This window comes from Schistocerca cancellata, chromosome 2, assembly GCF_023864275.1.
Source record: "Schistocerca cancellata isolate TAMUIC-IGC-003103 chromosome 2, iqSchCanc2.1, whole genome shotgun sequence".
NCBI classification, from domain to species: Eukaryota; Metazoa; Arthropoda; class Insecta; order Orthoptera; family Acrididae; genus Schistocerca; species Schistocerca cancellata.
In genome coordinates this window covers 1051713978-1051729946 of record NC_064627.1, presented here as the reverse complement: position 1 = coordinate 1051729946, position 15969 = coordinate 1051713978, and the positions used below count along the sequence as shown (strand labels likewise).

Here is a 15969-nt window from a genome sequence, read left to right as displayed (position 1 = left end):
TCCAGTTCACTATATTTTAGCTTTTGACTAAAATAATTAACATGGTGTGAATACTTAAATACTCTGCTTACCTCAAAGTCACAGCCAACATTTCTTGAAGTGAAACGGAAAGCCTCATCGCAGAGTCTATTCTTTTGATGATTGACTGCAGTTTCACTGTTAATTCATCAAACGACTGTACATTAATTAAAGAATTTACTTTCATCTTCTCGTAAATCTGCAGAGTCACGAACGCTCCTTTCAGCAGTCGTGAACTAACGAGCGGGTGAACCCAAAATCTCCTGTTGCGTTGCTTGATGTAATTGTAAACTAAATAAGCAAACACTGCCTGCTTTCTTCTGCGTACGTCCATTCTGGTCGGTTGGCTCCCAATCTAGTGCTGCTGCGGAATAGTGCAATGCGCAGTCAGCGTCGAGTATGGCGCGTCGTAATTCGTCGCGGCCACAAGACTCAAGACAGGAAACAGGTACGTCTTTCCTTCCAGCGTTAAAAACAATTTGGACGTGTAAGCAATATTTCTTACGCACCATTATATGCCGTAAAATGCACCAAACGCTAACTGGCCAGCGACTACATTTTTCACTGCAAACTTTTGAAAATATGCGCAGTGTTGCACTTTGCTTTTAAGTATCACAATAACCACGAGAAATAATGAAAAGAAAACCAGTTCATTGTCAAGCTGAGATTTCTGGCTATAACATACGAAAAAATTATTTCATTTTACCTAATAGTTTTCTCAAAATCGAGTGAGAAAGACTGTATAGCAGAGAACGTACGCAATTCTAAAACAGTGGATTTTATTTTTTACGGGAAAAGTACTGACCTTACGACTTATCTTAGAAGGAAGATTAAGGAAAGGCAAACCTGCGTTTCTAGCATTTGTAGACTTAGAGAAAGCTTTTGACAATGTTGACTGGAATACTCTCTTTCAAATTCTAAAGGTGGCAGGGGTAAAATACAGGGAGCGAAAGGCTATTTACAATTTGTACAGAAACCAGATGGCAGTTATAAGAGTCGAGGGACATGAAAGGGAAGCAGTGGTTGGGAAGGGAGTAAGACAGGGTTGTAGCCTCTCCCCGATGTTATTCAATCTGTATATTGAGCAAGCAGTAAAGGAAATAAAAGAAAAATTCGGAGTAGGTCTTAAAATCCATGGAGAAGAAATAAAAACTTTGAGGTTCGCCGATGACATTGTCATTCTGTCAGAGACAGCAAAGGACTTGGAAGAGCAGTTGAACGGAATGGATGGTGTCTTGAAAGGAGGATATAAGATGAACATCAACAAAAGCAAAACGAAGATAATGGAATGTAGTCGAATTAAGTCGGGTGATGTTGAGGGTATTAGATTAGGAAATGAGACACTTAAAGTAGTAAAGGAGTTTTGCTATTTGGGGAGCAAAATAACTGATGATGGTCGAAGTAGAGAGGATATAAAATGTAGACTGGCAATGGCAAGAAAAGCGTTTCTGAAGAAGAGAAATCTGTTAACATCGAGTATAGATTTAAGTGTCAGGAAGTCATTTCTGAAAGTATTTGTATGGAGTGTAGCCATGTATGGAAGTGAAACATGGACGGTAAATAGTTTGGACAAGAAGAGAATATAAGCTTTCGAAATGTGGTGCTACAGAAGAATGCTGAAGATTAGATGGGTAGATCACATAACTAATGAGGAAGTATTGAATAGGATTGGGGAGAAGAGAAGTTTGTGGCACAATTTGACCAGAAGAAGGGATCGGTTGGTAGGACATGTTCTGAGGCATCAAGGGATCACCAATTTAGTATTGGAGGGCAGCGTGGAGGGTAAAAATCGTAGGGGGAGACCAAGAGATGAATACACTAAGCAGATTCAGAAGGATGTAGGTTGCAGTAGGTACTGGGAGATGAAGAAACTTGCACAGGATAGAGTAGCATGGAGAGCTGCATCAAACCAGTCTCAGGACTGAAGACCACAACAACAACAACGGGAAAAGTAAAAGTTTTATTGAGAAACTAAGTACACATATGGGTGTAGTTTTGCTTCATATACATAAAACAATTTTTTTAACCGAAATTGGATGGCTTGAAATTTCACTCCCCGTTGCGCGATTATCGCTCCGATGCCGCCGTGTGTGCACTGGAGTAGTTTTGACGCCGCGAACTCGCTGCGGGCACGCGCGGCTGTTTCTCGCCCGTGTGCATCGAGCCTTAGACTTAGGTGTTGGTGACTGTTGTGTGTCAGTGACAGCCTAGAATACCGGATATCAATCATTCAGTTCTTTCTAGTGATGTGCAAATGTATATTTATTATCATCCCCTTTGCACTGCTCCACTCCCACTGACACAGCCCGTACTACGCTCTGAACCTGGTGGATCACGTGGCTGCAGTACGCGTGGTGTGCGCGTCACGGTGTTTAGTTGGTTCTATGCATAAATTTGCGTTCAATCGCACCCACTCGTTCGGGTCACTTTTATTTGTCCCACTCAGTACCTCAACACATATAAATAATAAATAACTGAAGTTAACACAAAATCGTTTCTTTCGCTCCTTTTTCTCAATACTTTGCTCAACGATCGCAATTCAGTGAAAACGCCCATCTTTTGACTCGTATCATAAAAGAGTAAAAATGTTATCAGAAATATTTTACTGAATTACGGCTTTCCAGTTTTACATGATCTTTGGTAGTCAGTTTAAGTTCTGTTCAGGCATATTAAGACACTTTTTAGCCTACTTTTGTTACTGCGGTATCACTTTGTGCATGTCTGTATAGGCGTAAAGTGTACATTATACAGAGACACTGCATCACAAAATTTTATTGCTAAAAATGATGACTAAAGGTATAGTACGGTTGCCTCAGAACCCTAGCAATGACCGTAGAACACTTGTCAAGTGTTCACTGCGTCAGTTGTAACTACACTCCTGGAAATGGAAAAAAGAACACATTGACACCGGTGTGTCAGACCCACCATACTTGCTCCGGACACTGCGAGAGGGCTGTACAAGCAATGATCACACGCACGGCACAGCGGACACACCAGGAACCGCGGTGTTGGCCGTCGAATGGCGCTAGCTGCGCAGCATTTGTGCACCGCCGCCGTCAGTGTCAGCCAGTTTGCCGTGGCATACGGAGCTCCATCGCAGTCTTTAACACTGGTAGCATGCCGCGACAGCGTGGACGTGAACCGTATGTGCAGTTGACGGACTTTGAGCGAGGGCGTATAGTGGGCATGCGGGAGGCCGGGTGGACGTACCGCCGAATTGCTCAACACGTGGGGCGTGAGGTCTCCACAGTACATCGATGTTGTCGCCAGTGGTCGGCGGAAGGTGCACGTGCCCGTCGACCTGGGACCGGACCGCAGCGACGCACGGATGCACGCCAAGACCGTAGGATCCTACGCAGTGCCGTAGGGGACCGCTCCGCCACTTCCCAGCAAATTAGGGACACTGTTGCTCCTGGTGTATCGGCGAGGACCATTCGCAACCGTCTCCATGAAGCTGGGCTACGGTCCCGCACACCGTTAGGCCGTCTTCCGCTCACGCCCCAACATCGTGCAGCCCGCCTCCAGTGGTGTGCGACAGGCGTGAATGGAGGGACGAATGGAGACGTGTCGTCTTCAGCCATGAGAGTCGCTTCTGCCTTGGTGCAAATGATGGTCGTATGCGTGTTTGGCGCCGTGCAGGTGAGCGCCACAATCAGGACTGCATACGACCGAGGCACACAGGGCCAACACCCGGCATCATGGTGTGGGGAGCGATCTCCTACACTGGCCGTACACCACTGGTGATCGTCGTGGGGACACTGAATAGTGCACGGTACATCCAAACCGTCATCGAACCCATCGTTCTACCATTCCTAGACCGGCAAGTGAACTTGCTGTTCCAACAGGACAATGCACATCCGCATGTATCCCGTGCCACCCATCGTGCTCTAGAAGGTGTAAGTCAACTACCCTGGCCAGCAAGATCTCCGGATCTGTCCCCCATTGAGCATGTTTGGGACTGGATGAAGCATCGTCTCACGCGGTCTGCACGTCCAGCACGAACGCTGGTCCAACTGAGGCGCCAGGTGGAAATGGCATGGCAAGCCGGTCCACAGGACTACATCCAGCATCTCTACGATCGTCTCCATGGGAGAATAGCAGCCTGCATTGCTGCGAAAGGTGGATATACACTGTACTAGTGCCGACATTGTGCATGCTCTGTTGCCTGTGTCTATGTGCCTGTGGTTCTGTCAGTGTGATCATGTGATGTATCTGACCCCAGGAATGTGTCAATAAAGTTTCCCCTTCCTGGGACAATGAATTCACGGTGTTCTTATTTCAATTTCCAGGAGTGTATGTTTACGCCTCAGACCAGACATTATGTGCATGTTTTACAGCATCAGCGCGACAAATTTGAACCTCTGTGTCATGGTAACGGGTAATGATACGAAAAAAGTTTCGAAGTTCCTTGAAAATATCATCCTAAGAACATATGGTAAAATTTTCGACGAGCTGCCATCAATAGAAATTACAAGTGGCCATCCCCAGAAATGATACTTTTGTTACCCAAAAATCATGGTTTTTCGGGTGTATCTTCATAACCGATATAGATTTTCGAAAATGGGAAAAATGAGGTTTGTACATGAATATCTAAAGAAGGTACATTAAAAATTTGAACCTTTTGCTATTGTTAATTATTTGGATTATTGCGACACACGGCAAGTTAGATAACTTTGAACCTCTGGTTACCGGTAACGGATAATGATATCGAAAAAAGTTTCGACGTTCCCTGAGAATGTCATTTTGACAATAAACAGTAAAATTTTCGACAATCTGCCATTAGTTGAAATTACAGTTTTGCCATCCCCACAATTGGTATTTTTCGCACCCAAAGATCGTGGATTTCTTCTTCAATGGTGTTTTTGTAACCCGCTTATGGTCCACCCTAGACCACACCTAATGCAAAAAAACCAACCGATTTGCTCAATTTGCCTGGGCTGGAGAAAGTGTGTAGTGTTTAAATTTTGACCCTGTACGGAAGGATAGCCACAGTATACTAATTCTTCTGTTTGGTGTAGAAATGGTCGGTAAGTCAAGGGTTATCCAAAACACTTGACCCCTTATCTCTGTGATTAATAGAAACTGAGATATGGTCCCCTGAAAAATCGCATTTTCGTACGTGGCTTTTTGGAATATATTAGTACTATTCACTGTCGTGCACGAATCGACTGTATTTATGAAGATCTGATTAGTGTTTAACAAGGAATTATATTTATTCTATGTTTCATCCAAACAAGAAATTTTGGTATATCTCCAATATTCCCCGAATTGCGTTATGTTTAAATCATGTCAAACGTTCTTTAAAATAACAATAAGATGTTGCAATGTTTGGACATGGGCACCATGCCCCAGGCTCCGTCCTGGTTCTCAGCGACCATCGTAGGATTGTGCTCCTGTTGCTATCGGGGGCTTTCAGCACCACATCGGTGGAGGCATGATGCATGGTGCTCGGGATATACCCGACAGACATAACTATTAAGTATCATGCGGCCAGATATTGTCTGAGAACGGTTAGGTCAGACATAGTCAGAGACCTCTTAGAGGAGGAAATAACAGACCTTGAGAGTGCTCAAAACCTGAAGAGTGAATTCGTGGCGTAGGGAGGGCGACAACTGTGTGAAGAAGGTCCTTAGGGTATATACATTCTTCATCCACATCAGGGAGCGACTTAAGACGAAACATGTTAATCCCAGTCGAGGCGTGGTTCATTTCTTAACCTGCCACGAGTCGCGTCTCACTCATTTGCTGAGTGTAAATCTCAGTCAGGAGGCTGGTTATGGCTGTGGAGAGAGAGGGATCCCCAAACACATACCTCTGTGCTGTGACCGTTGGCCGCAGGAAAGGCTAGTCACTCAGAGATCAGACCTTGTGGACCGATCTCAGTGACTGAGGGCGCGTAGTACTGTAGGTCGAGGGGTGGCTGCGCAGCGGCGGGAGGCTCAGCGCTTTCTGAAGCACTCCTCGATACCATCGATTGTGGTGTTCTGTAAATCTAAACTCCATCCTATATTCCTAATTTTTTATCCTCTTAATACGTAACTGGTTAATTTTAAGTATTTTCGTTTCCTAATTAGTTTTAAGTTTTCAGGTACTTAAAGCTGCAAGATTGTCAGACTTGTTAAAATAAGAAGAAATCAAATACGCTTCATATCCTGTATACGTACAATTTAATATTGTGAAAACACGACCTGCCCTAGCAACTAGGCGGCAGGTCATATATAAATGGCACCAAAGGAAATAAAAAGAAAAATATTGCTCTGTAGTCCATGTTTTATGGTGTAAGTAGGCTGTTTATGTTTTCTTATTGGCAACGTTACGTAGCGCTCTGTATGAAAATCACTGGCTGTGCTGTGTGCAGTCTGTGGCCAGCAGTGGTGGATGTGGGGAGAGAAATGGCGGAGTTTTGATATTTGTAAGAATGGATGTTATGAACTGCTATATATATTATGACTATTAAGGTAAATACAATGTTTGTTCTCTATTAAAATCTTTCATTTGCTAACTATGCCTATCAGTAGTTAGTGCCTTCCGTAGTTTGAATCTTTTATTTAGCTGGCAGTAGTGGCGCTCGCTGTATTGCAGTAGTTCGAGTAATGATTTTTGTGAGGTAAGTGATTTGTGAAAGGTATAGGTTAATGTTAGTCAGGGCCATTCTTTTGTAGGGATTTTTGAAAGTCAGATTGCGTTGCGCTAAAAATATTGTGTGTCAGTTTAAGCACAGTCATATACAATTTTTCAAAGGGGACGTTTCATAATCTTTTATTTAGCTGGCAGTAGTGGCGCTCGCTGTATTGCGGTAGTTCGAGTAACGAAGATTTTTGGTGAGGTAAGTGATTTGTGAAAGGTACAGGTTAATGTCAGTCAGGGCCATCCCTTTGTAGGGATTTCTGAAAGTCAGATTGCGTTGCGCTAAAAAATATTGTGTGTCAGTTTAAGCACAGTCTTGTATAATTGTTCTAAGGGGACGTTTCAATGGCTTCGGCACAACGTTTATCTGTTACTGGCATTTGCATAACCGGTGAATGGTTTTGGAATTCAAGCTCGCCCTGCAATTCCCTGCTTACAGAGTCCTGTTAGTCTTTTGCTGCTGACACGGTTCACGAGTGCGACAGCCACTTCTGCAGCGACTTTTGCAGCTGTCGTCCTCTTATATTTCGTCCGTCTTCTTCAACGACTGGCTGTCACTATCATTCAACACACATTCTCGTCTGTGTTGTGACTTTGCAGATGATCTTCACGCGCTTTCCCTGTATGTGGTACAAATCTTCGATAAGGTGCCTCTTGAAACGCTAAACACCTTAGCTACATTTAATTTTAAGTGTAAATGTATTTTGTAATCTCACATTCGCTATTGTAATTCTTCATTTCTTTTATGAATTCTGGAGTTACATTAACATGCTATGCAAACAGACAACTGCAGATTCGTTGACTTCGACTCCTCTTGTCCCTTTTCGCTATCTTCGTTACTGCTCGAGTAACAACTAATATATTGATAAATGGATGAGATAAAATATGTTGCTACGAAAAGAGCCCTGAAATACTTTTTAGGGGTGCTGTGCTGTGACTTTCTTTGGATCATTAATTTTGAACAAAACAAAATATATTATGTTCTTATTATTCTGGATCTGGCTTTCTATAAAGGGAACATTGTTTCGTTACTGTAACTCGCTATAAAGTTCAACAAATCTTTCTTACTTTACAGTTATTGAAAAGGTTACTGAAAATTATTTACTTATCGATACTGATGTTACAGTACGCAATGTTTGTTCAACATCAAAATTTTGCAGTGGATTTTTGTTAACATTAAAACACCAATAAGTACCACAACTAACACGAGAACATGAGGCTATTATCAGAGAAAAAATGTTTTTACTATAATGTTTGCCAGACCAGAACTACGCACAGCAAGATTTCTTTTATGTCATGAAGATAAATTATCCTTTTGCACTGTTAATAATATAACATCATCCCCAGTCCGAGTCCACCTGTAAAACACAGCATAAAATCTGATGTTCTGCCCTGCAATCCCGAAAGCTGAAAGAATTAATTTTAGTTCACTATTACCTGTCCGCTTCTTTGCGGTATGGTTGGTTTCATTTAATGCAGTTTCAATGCGCCGCGGCAGCGGCTAGTTCGTTCGTAGCGCGGCTCTGCACCACGAATAATATTTAAATAGCTGAAAATGTCTTAAAAGGATGGGATAAAATAGCAGGCGAGCTTATTACAAATCATAATGCACGTTTTCACTAAGTAACTCTATTCGAAACATACAGACAGATTAAATTCTTACACATCTTTACAGAACTTTGACATGGTGACGACGATGGTGGCTCAAGAAGAGGCAGTATCTGAAAATAAAACAGATTTGCCAGATGAAATTGTTTAGAGTAATATTGATGGAGATGGCAAGTTATTCACAGTGGAAAGAAGTTATTTACACTGGAAAGTATCCTTAAAAATGCAGTCATTTAGATGGTTTTCCTTTGTTTATGTTTACGTATGCCATATGGATCTATAACCTCTTCTCCTCTTCTGCCCCGTGTAAACATGTGCTACTGTTCTCGTCGCATCAGGCGGTTGAGGAAAGTAATCAAGGTTACACAAAGAGATAAGCGCCACTTCAAGAGAAAATATGTTATAGAAACAATGGTGAAAGATGAGAAGTACTTATGCATTCCACTGATGGCTGAAAGAGCATGGGCTATGCAATGGAGCTGCGTCAAGAATCAAACACAGAACCAAGGAAAAATTTCACCTTGTTTCTAGATTACGAAATGCTGCAACATACGCACTGCAGCTTCAAAACACTTGTGAGAATACCAGATGCGATGCACATACTAAACTTGAAGCTCAGGCATATGTAGTGTGGATACATGGCAGTTTGCATTTTGAACTGCAACTATGGAAGTCTGCAGTGGAAAATCTTAAGGAAGCACAAATGGTGTATGAAAAGCTGTCTCTTGTACTTCCTGAAGACGACCAACTGTTGTACAAACAAAGGGTCGATGAAATTGCACCAAGTTTGCGTTATTGTGCTTATAACATCGGTGATGAAAGTGCGATTAATGATCTTCTGGAAATGAGAAGTCGTGGTCATGGAGAGTTGCTGGATACATTAGATCTGTTGATTGTACAGACCCATGAACGGAAAGCTGAAACTCTATGTGAAGTTGAATGGAGAGGACGATCTGTGACAGCCAGACCAGAACGGGTGCGTTTATTCTTCATTTCTGAACAGTAATTGGACAAAAGCTTAGTGCGTGCCGAAGACAATGCATCCAGAATTGAACTAATTGGGAAGTTACTTTTGGACTGTAAAGATGCTATAGCAGCAGTAAAGGATGAACTGAAAGCAGACCCGTTCTGGACCTGGAGTACCTCTGTCTTCAGCACAGTACTTACTGTCGTATTTGACACACATTCGCCTTACCGGACTATACAAAGAAATCTACTGATGATTGATGCAGCAAAGGCACCTCTAGCTGAAAAAATAGCGGCCGGATCGGGCGAAGGGAAGAAAAATCGCCCTCAGGATATAACGAGACTTTATGAAATCATTCTTCAGAACTGCACTGAATTGCAGCAGTTGCCAGGCTTTGAAGACGATCCTCAGTATCAGGAAGAGGTGGAAGCAAAAACGAAAGCTTACAAGATCTTCAGGTGCTTCTATATAGCCCAGAGGCTAGTGAGCTTGCGTCGTTGGCATTTTACCAACGCTCTCGACAATATGCTGGTGAGGCTCCTGCTAGTACACTCCTGGAAATTGAAATAAGAACACCGTGAATTCATTGTCCCAGGAAGGGGAAACTTTATTGACACATTCCTGGGGTCAGATACATCACATGATCACACTGACAGAACCACAGGCACATAGACACAGGCAACAGAGCATGCACAATGTCGGCACTAGTACAGTGTATATCCACCTTTCGCAGCAATGCAGGCTGCTATTCTCCCATGGAGACGATCGTAGAGATGCTGGATGTAGTCCTGTGGAACGGCTTGCCATGCCATTTCCACCTGGCGCCTCAGTTGGACCAGCGTTCGTGCTGGACGTGCAGACCGCGTGAGACGACGCTTCATCCAGTCCCAAACATGCTCAATGGGGGACAGATCCGGAGACCTTGCTGGCCAGGGTAGTTGACTTACGCCTTCTAGAGCACGTTGGGTGGCACGGGATACATGCGGACGTGCATTGTCCTGTTGGAACAGCAAGTTCCCTTGCCGGTCTAGGAATGGTAGAACGATGGGTTCGATGACGGTTTGGATGTACCGTGCACTATTCAGTGTCCCCTCGACGATCACCAGTGGTGTACGGCCAGTGTAGGAGATCGCTCCCCACACCATGATGCCGGGTGTTGGCACTGTGTGCCTCGGTCGTATGCAGTCCTGATTGTGGCGCTCACCTGCACGGCGCCAAACACGCATACGATCATCATTGGCACCAAGGCAGAAGCGACTCTCATCGCTGAAGACGACACGTCTCCATTCGTCCCTCCATTCACGCCTGTCGCGACACCACTGGAGGCGGGCTGCACGATGTTGGGGCGTGAGCGGAAGACGGCCTAACGGTGTGCGGGACCGTAGCCCAGCTTCATGGAGACGGTTGCGAATGGTCCTCGCCGATACCCCAGGAGCAACAGTGTCCCTAATTTGCTGGGAAGTGGCGGTGCGGTCCCCTACGGCACTGCGTAGGATCCTACGGTCTTGGCGTGCATCCGTGCGTCGCTGCGGTCCGGTCCCAGTCGACGGGCACGTGCACCTTCCGCCGACCACTGGCGACAACATCGATGTACTGTGGAGACCTCACGCCCCACGTATTGAGCAATTCGGCGGTACGTCCAGCCGGCCTCCCGCATGCCCACTATACGCCCTCGCTCAAAGTCCGTCAACTGCACATACGGTTCACGTCCACGCTGTCGCGGCATGCTACCAGTGTTAAAGACTGCGATGGAGCTCCGTATGCCACGGCAAACTGGCTGACACTGACGGCGGCGGTGCACAAATGCTGCGCAGCTAGCGCCATTCGACGGCCAACACCGCGGTTCCTGGTGTGTCCGCTGTGCCGTGCGTGTGATCATTGCTTGTACAGCCCTCTCGCAGTGTCCGGAGCAAGTATGGTGGGTCTGACACACCGGTGTCAATGTGTTCTTTTTTCCATTTCCAGGAGTGTAGTAATGCCATAGGAGGTGATCTCGCAGATGACTTACAGGCTCTTCTACATGATGTGGGTGGACAGGAGTTCTCTGCTTGTGCCCACAGTGTTCTTGAAGGCGAGGCACAACATGGTGAAGGATCAACTGTGCATATCAAGCCAGATACACGTTCTAAAAAGCCGCTTTATGAACGCCTGGGAGAATATTGTGAAGAACCATCTCTTACATCGCGTAATCCAGATGTGTATAAGCTGCCACCTGAAATGCACCCCATACCATGTAAGCTTCTGTTTTTGGACTTGGCGCTATATTCTGCTGAGTTCCCATCACTGGATGACAAGATTGAAGCTGGCCCAGGAAGGAGAGCACCTTCTTCTGGTTCGACAGGTTTTGTGAAAGGCCTTTGGGGTTGGGGTGGATCTGGGAAGAAATAGTATCTCAAGATTTTGTCAAGCAGGACTTGGTCCTATTGTATTGAGGAAAATGTTGAAATGGAAAATATATGTGGAGGGAATTAAAAAATTGATTTTTACAACTCAGATTAATTAAATCAAAGCTTAATGGCGTCCTCTCAATTTTTACAAAAGAATGCTACACAGGCATACAATATAGCGTCACAGACTCTTCCTCCTCACGTAGTTCCAAACAGACGACAGAGAAATTAATGCTCGGTCACTACTATTTATACTCGGTTTTGTATATTTACATATTTGATTGATATTTAATAAGTATCGTCTGTGGCGGTTTCAGTACTCGCCGACACAGATATTATCTTTAAAAAAATCGATACATAATTCTATACAAGTATAAAATTGACACTTAATGGTTTCTCTTTATTACATAAAGTTCAGACAATCATTGTCCATGCAGAAATAAATTTATAATCATATAGTTCAATTATTTTTTTCTTTTTTACCACTTATAATATGTGTTTTGCCAGAAGACTTTACACCCTGCTGCCATTACTCGTAAGATTTGGTGGAAGTTTCCGGAGAAGAAAATGTTACAGCCGGCCGCAGGGATATTATCGTTACGCAAGCGTCATTTCGTTCAGTGGAATACTTCAACATATTTTATGAGATATCCAAACTTCTCCTCAAACAGTGGAACTGCAGTCCTGCGTCAGTTCCCAGCATTACAGACGCTGTGCTTGTCGTAGACATAGACTGTCAAGGAATGTTTGTATATGCCATATGGAATGAGCAGTTCGTAAAGGGCCTGTGATGCAAACTGCGCTGTGGCGTGGTAGCCGGGCGAACTTGCGCTGGGACCACTAGATGGCAATGGCATCGTTTTCACAGCGGCGGGTGACTTCATCATCGCTCAGCCAGTTATCTCGAAATGTTTGGAAATTTTATACGCAAACCTTATTCGTACTATTACTGAAAATCAGAGCAAAATTACAGCAGTTCCAGAGATATTTGATAGATTACGAAAACAATATAAATGCGTAATGTCAAGTAAATATTTTTTATCTAATAACAAATTAACGATTTTTGGATTTCTTCCCTTACTTGTACGAAACTTTCCTTCTTGCCAAATTTCAAGATTCTAGGAAAACCGCAAGTACCCTATGAGTTTTGCAAGAGAGTTTGCGAGTGTCAAAAGTGGCATGAATTGCATGAAATTGGAAGCTTACATTTTTCAGATCGCCAAGGTACCGTAGATGTTGGTATGTGCCATCAGTTTCATCTCGATATCTCTACCCGTTCCTGAAAGAAGGGGACCTAAGAGTTAGACATACGGAGATGGAAAACGAATTGATCCTATAAAGGGTTTCGTTTTTAGCGACCTATTCACGTACGGAACCCTAAAAAGACGTCAGCTGGGTTTGTCAACGACCTTGCCGAAAGAAATTATCGTGGAATACCAACCGGATGGGCCTCCAACCGGATGGTAGTGTTGATATATCGCGACGTTTCGGAAAGTGTCATACTTCAAATGGTTCAAATGGCTCTGAGCACTATGCGACTTAACTTCTGAGGTCATCAGTCGCCTAGAACTTAGAACTAATTAAACCTAAGTAACCTAAGGACATCACACACATCCATGCCCGAGGCAGGATTCGAGCCTGCGACCGTAGCGGTCGCTCGGCTCCTGACTGTAGCGCCTAGAACCGCACGGCCACTCAGGTCGGCAGTGTTATACTACTACCCATCTTCTGGCGAAGTGTTGAGATTCACAGAGAGCTTGATATATATACGCGCGGTCTCCCCCGCGTCCTGTTGATCTACGTTTCGCTGTAGCTATCTTGGCGGAAGACCTCCCTCACATCTACATCTACATCTATATGGTTACGCTGCAATTCACACTTAAGTACCTGCCAGAGGGATCACCGAACCATTTTCATTCTACTTCTCTACCATTCCACCCTTGAATGGTGCGTGGGAAAAAGGAACGCCTAAATCTTTCCGTTCGAGCTCTGATTTCTCTTATTTTATTATGATGATCATTTCTCCATACGCAGGTGGGTGTCAATAAAAATATTTATGCATTCAGAAGAGAAAGTTGGTGATTGACATTTCGTAAATAGATCTCGCCGCAAAGAAAACCGTCTTTGTTTCAGGACTGCCACCTCAGCTCGCTATCATATCAGTGACACTCTCACCCCTATTGTGCGATAACACGAAACGAGCTGCCCTTCTTAGCACTTTTTCGATGTTCTCCGGCAATCCTACCTGGTAAGCATCCCACACCGCGCAGCAATATTCCAGCAGAGAACGGACAAATGTAATGTAGGCTGTCACTTTAGTGGGTTTGTCGCATCTTCTAAGTGTTATGCCAACAAAGTGCAGTCTTTGTTTCGCCTTCCCAACAATATTATCTATGTGGTCTTTCCAATTTAAGTTGCTCGTAATTGTAATTCCTAGGTATTTAGTTGATTTGACAGCATTTAGATTTGTGCGATTTATCGTATACCCAAAATTTATCAGATTTCTTTTAGTACCCATGACCTCGCACTTTTCTTTGTTTAGTGCTAATTGCCACTTTTCGCACCATACAGAAATTCTCTCTAGGTCATTTTGTAATTGGAACTGATCGTCTGATGATTTTACTAGACAGTAGATTACAGCGTCATCTGAAAACAATCTAAGGAGGCTGCTCAGATTATCACCTAGATCATTTATGTAAATCAGGAACAGCAGAGGGCCTTTGACGCTACCTCGCGGAACGCCAGATATCACTTCCGTTCTACTCGATGATTTACCGTCTATCACACGAACTGTGACCTCCCTGAGAGGAAATCGCGAACCCAGTCACACAACTGAGACGATACTCCATATGCACGGAATTTGATTAATAGTCGCTTGTGAGGAACGGTATCAAAAGCCTTCTGGAAATCTAGGAATATGGAATCGATCTGACATCCCTTGTCGACAGCACTCATTACTTCATCTGAATAAAGAGCTAGCTGTGTTGCACAAGAACGATATTTTCTGAATCCGTGTTGGTTATGTATCAATAAGTCATTTTCTTCAAGGGGATTCATAATATTCGCGTACAGTATATGCTCCAAAAGAACTACTGCAAATTGAGATATGGGTCTGTAATTCCTTTCTTGAATATTGGTGTGACCTGTGCTACTTTCCAGTCTTTAGGAACAGACCTTTCGTCAAGTGAGCGGTTGTATATGATTGCTAAGAAAGCATACTCTCAAAGGAACCTGATTGGTATACCATCTGGACCGGAAGACTTGACTTTCTTAAGTGATTTGAGTTGTTTCGCAAGATATCTACTTTTATGTCACTCATGCTAACAGCTGATCTGGTTTCGAATTCTGGAATACTTACTTCGCCTTCTTTCGTGAAAGAATTACGGAAAACTGTATTTAGTAACTCCGCCTTAGTGGCACCATCATCGGTAACATTTCCTCAGGTGTTGCAGCTCGGATGGTCGGCTGTCTTTGTTGCAGATGTCACGCCACCTTGTGTACCAGACTGGTCAGCACTGTCTGTCTTTGCGCTGGATGGTGACAGCTTGTTGCATGGCCTAGTGAACCATCTGCCTTCTCGACACTTCGTCAGAAGATGGGTAGTATGACACTTCCCGAAAAGTCACGATATATCAATGCTACCACACGGCTGGAGACCCGACACTAGTAGTCAGTGCTTTTTTTCTGAAAAAAAGTTTGAGGGTACTCCGACATTGGATATAAAGCAACGAAAATTACTTATAACTGAAGCATGGGATACCACAGGTCTGCATTTAGCCATGACGTGATCAACATGTCGAACTACAAAAGAAATGGTATCGGACTCTTCAGTTTACTTTACAGCTCAAATGAACAGGCGATAATGAGTAACACCCCAACATACAAAAGAATGTGGTATCCAACACTTCAGTTTATATCACCTCAAATGAAGCATGTGATTCCCATCAACCCCTGAACAACAAAAGAAAATGGTATTGTACACTTCAATTGACCTATAATACACCTCAAATGAAACAGGTGAGTCCAATCAACCCTCCGACATACAAAACAATACAAGGAAATATTACCGAACACATATTTTAACCTATAAAAAACCAATAAAAGACACAATACAACAAAAACCATCCACACATAACATCAACAACAATAGAAACCACACTATAAAAATCTTTTGTAACCTTGTTTGGCTCCCGAAATGGCATAGATGATGGGTGGTATACCGTGCTTCAACTGAGCCAGTTTTTAATACAGCTGAAAATTTATTTAACTATAAAACTACAGTGTAACTTACATTAATAGCATTACAACAGTTTCCAAACTGACTTTAGTTCATTGCTGCTGTAGTCTTCACGCCTTCTTACT

General features: G+C 43.6%; 1 pseudogene; it reads left to right on the top strand.

Annotated features, from left to right (window-relative positions):
• Positions 1 to 8550: 8550 nt before the first annotated feature.
• On the top strand, positions 8551 to 11620 carry LOC126149477 (signal recognition particle subunit SRP68-like; annotated as a pseudogene).
• Positions 11621 to 15969: the final 4349 nt, after the last annotated feature.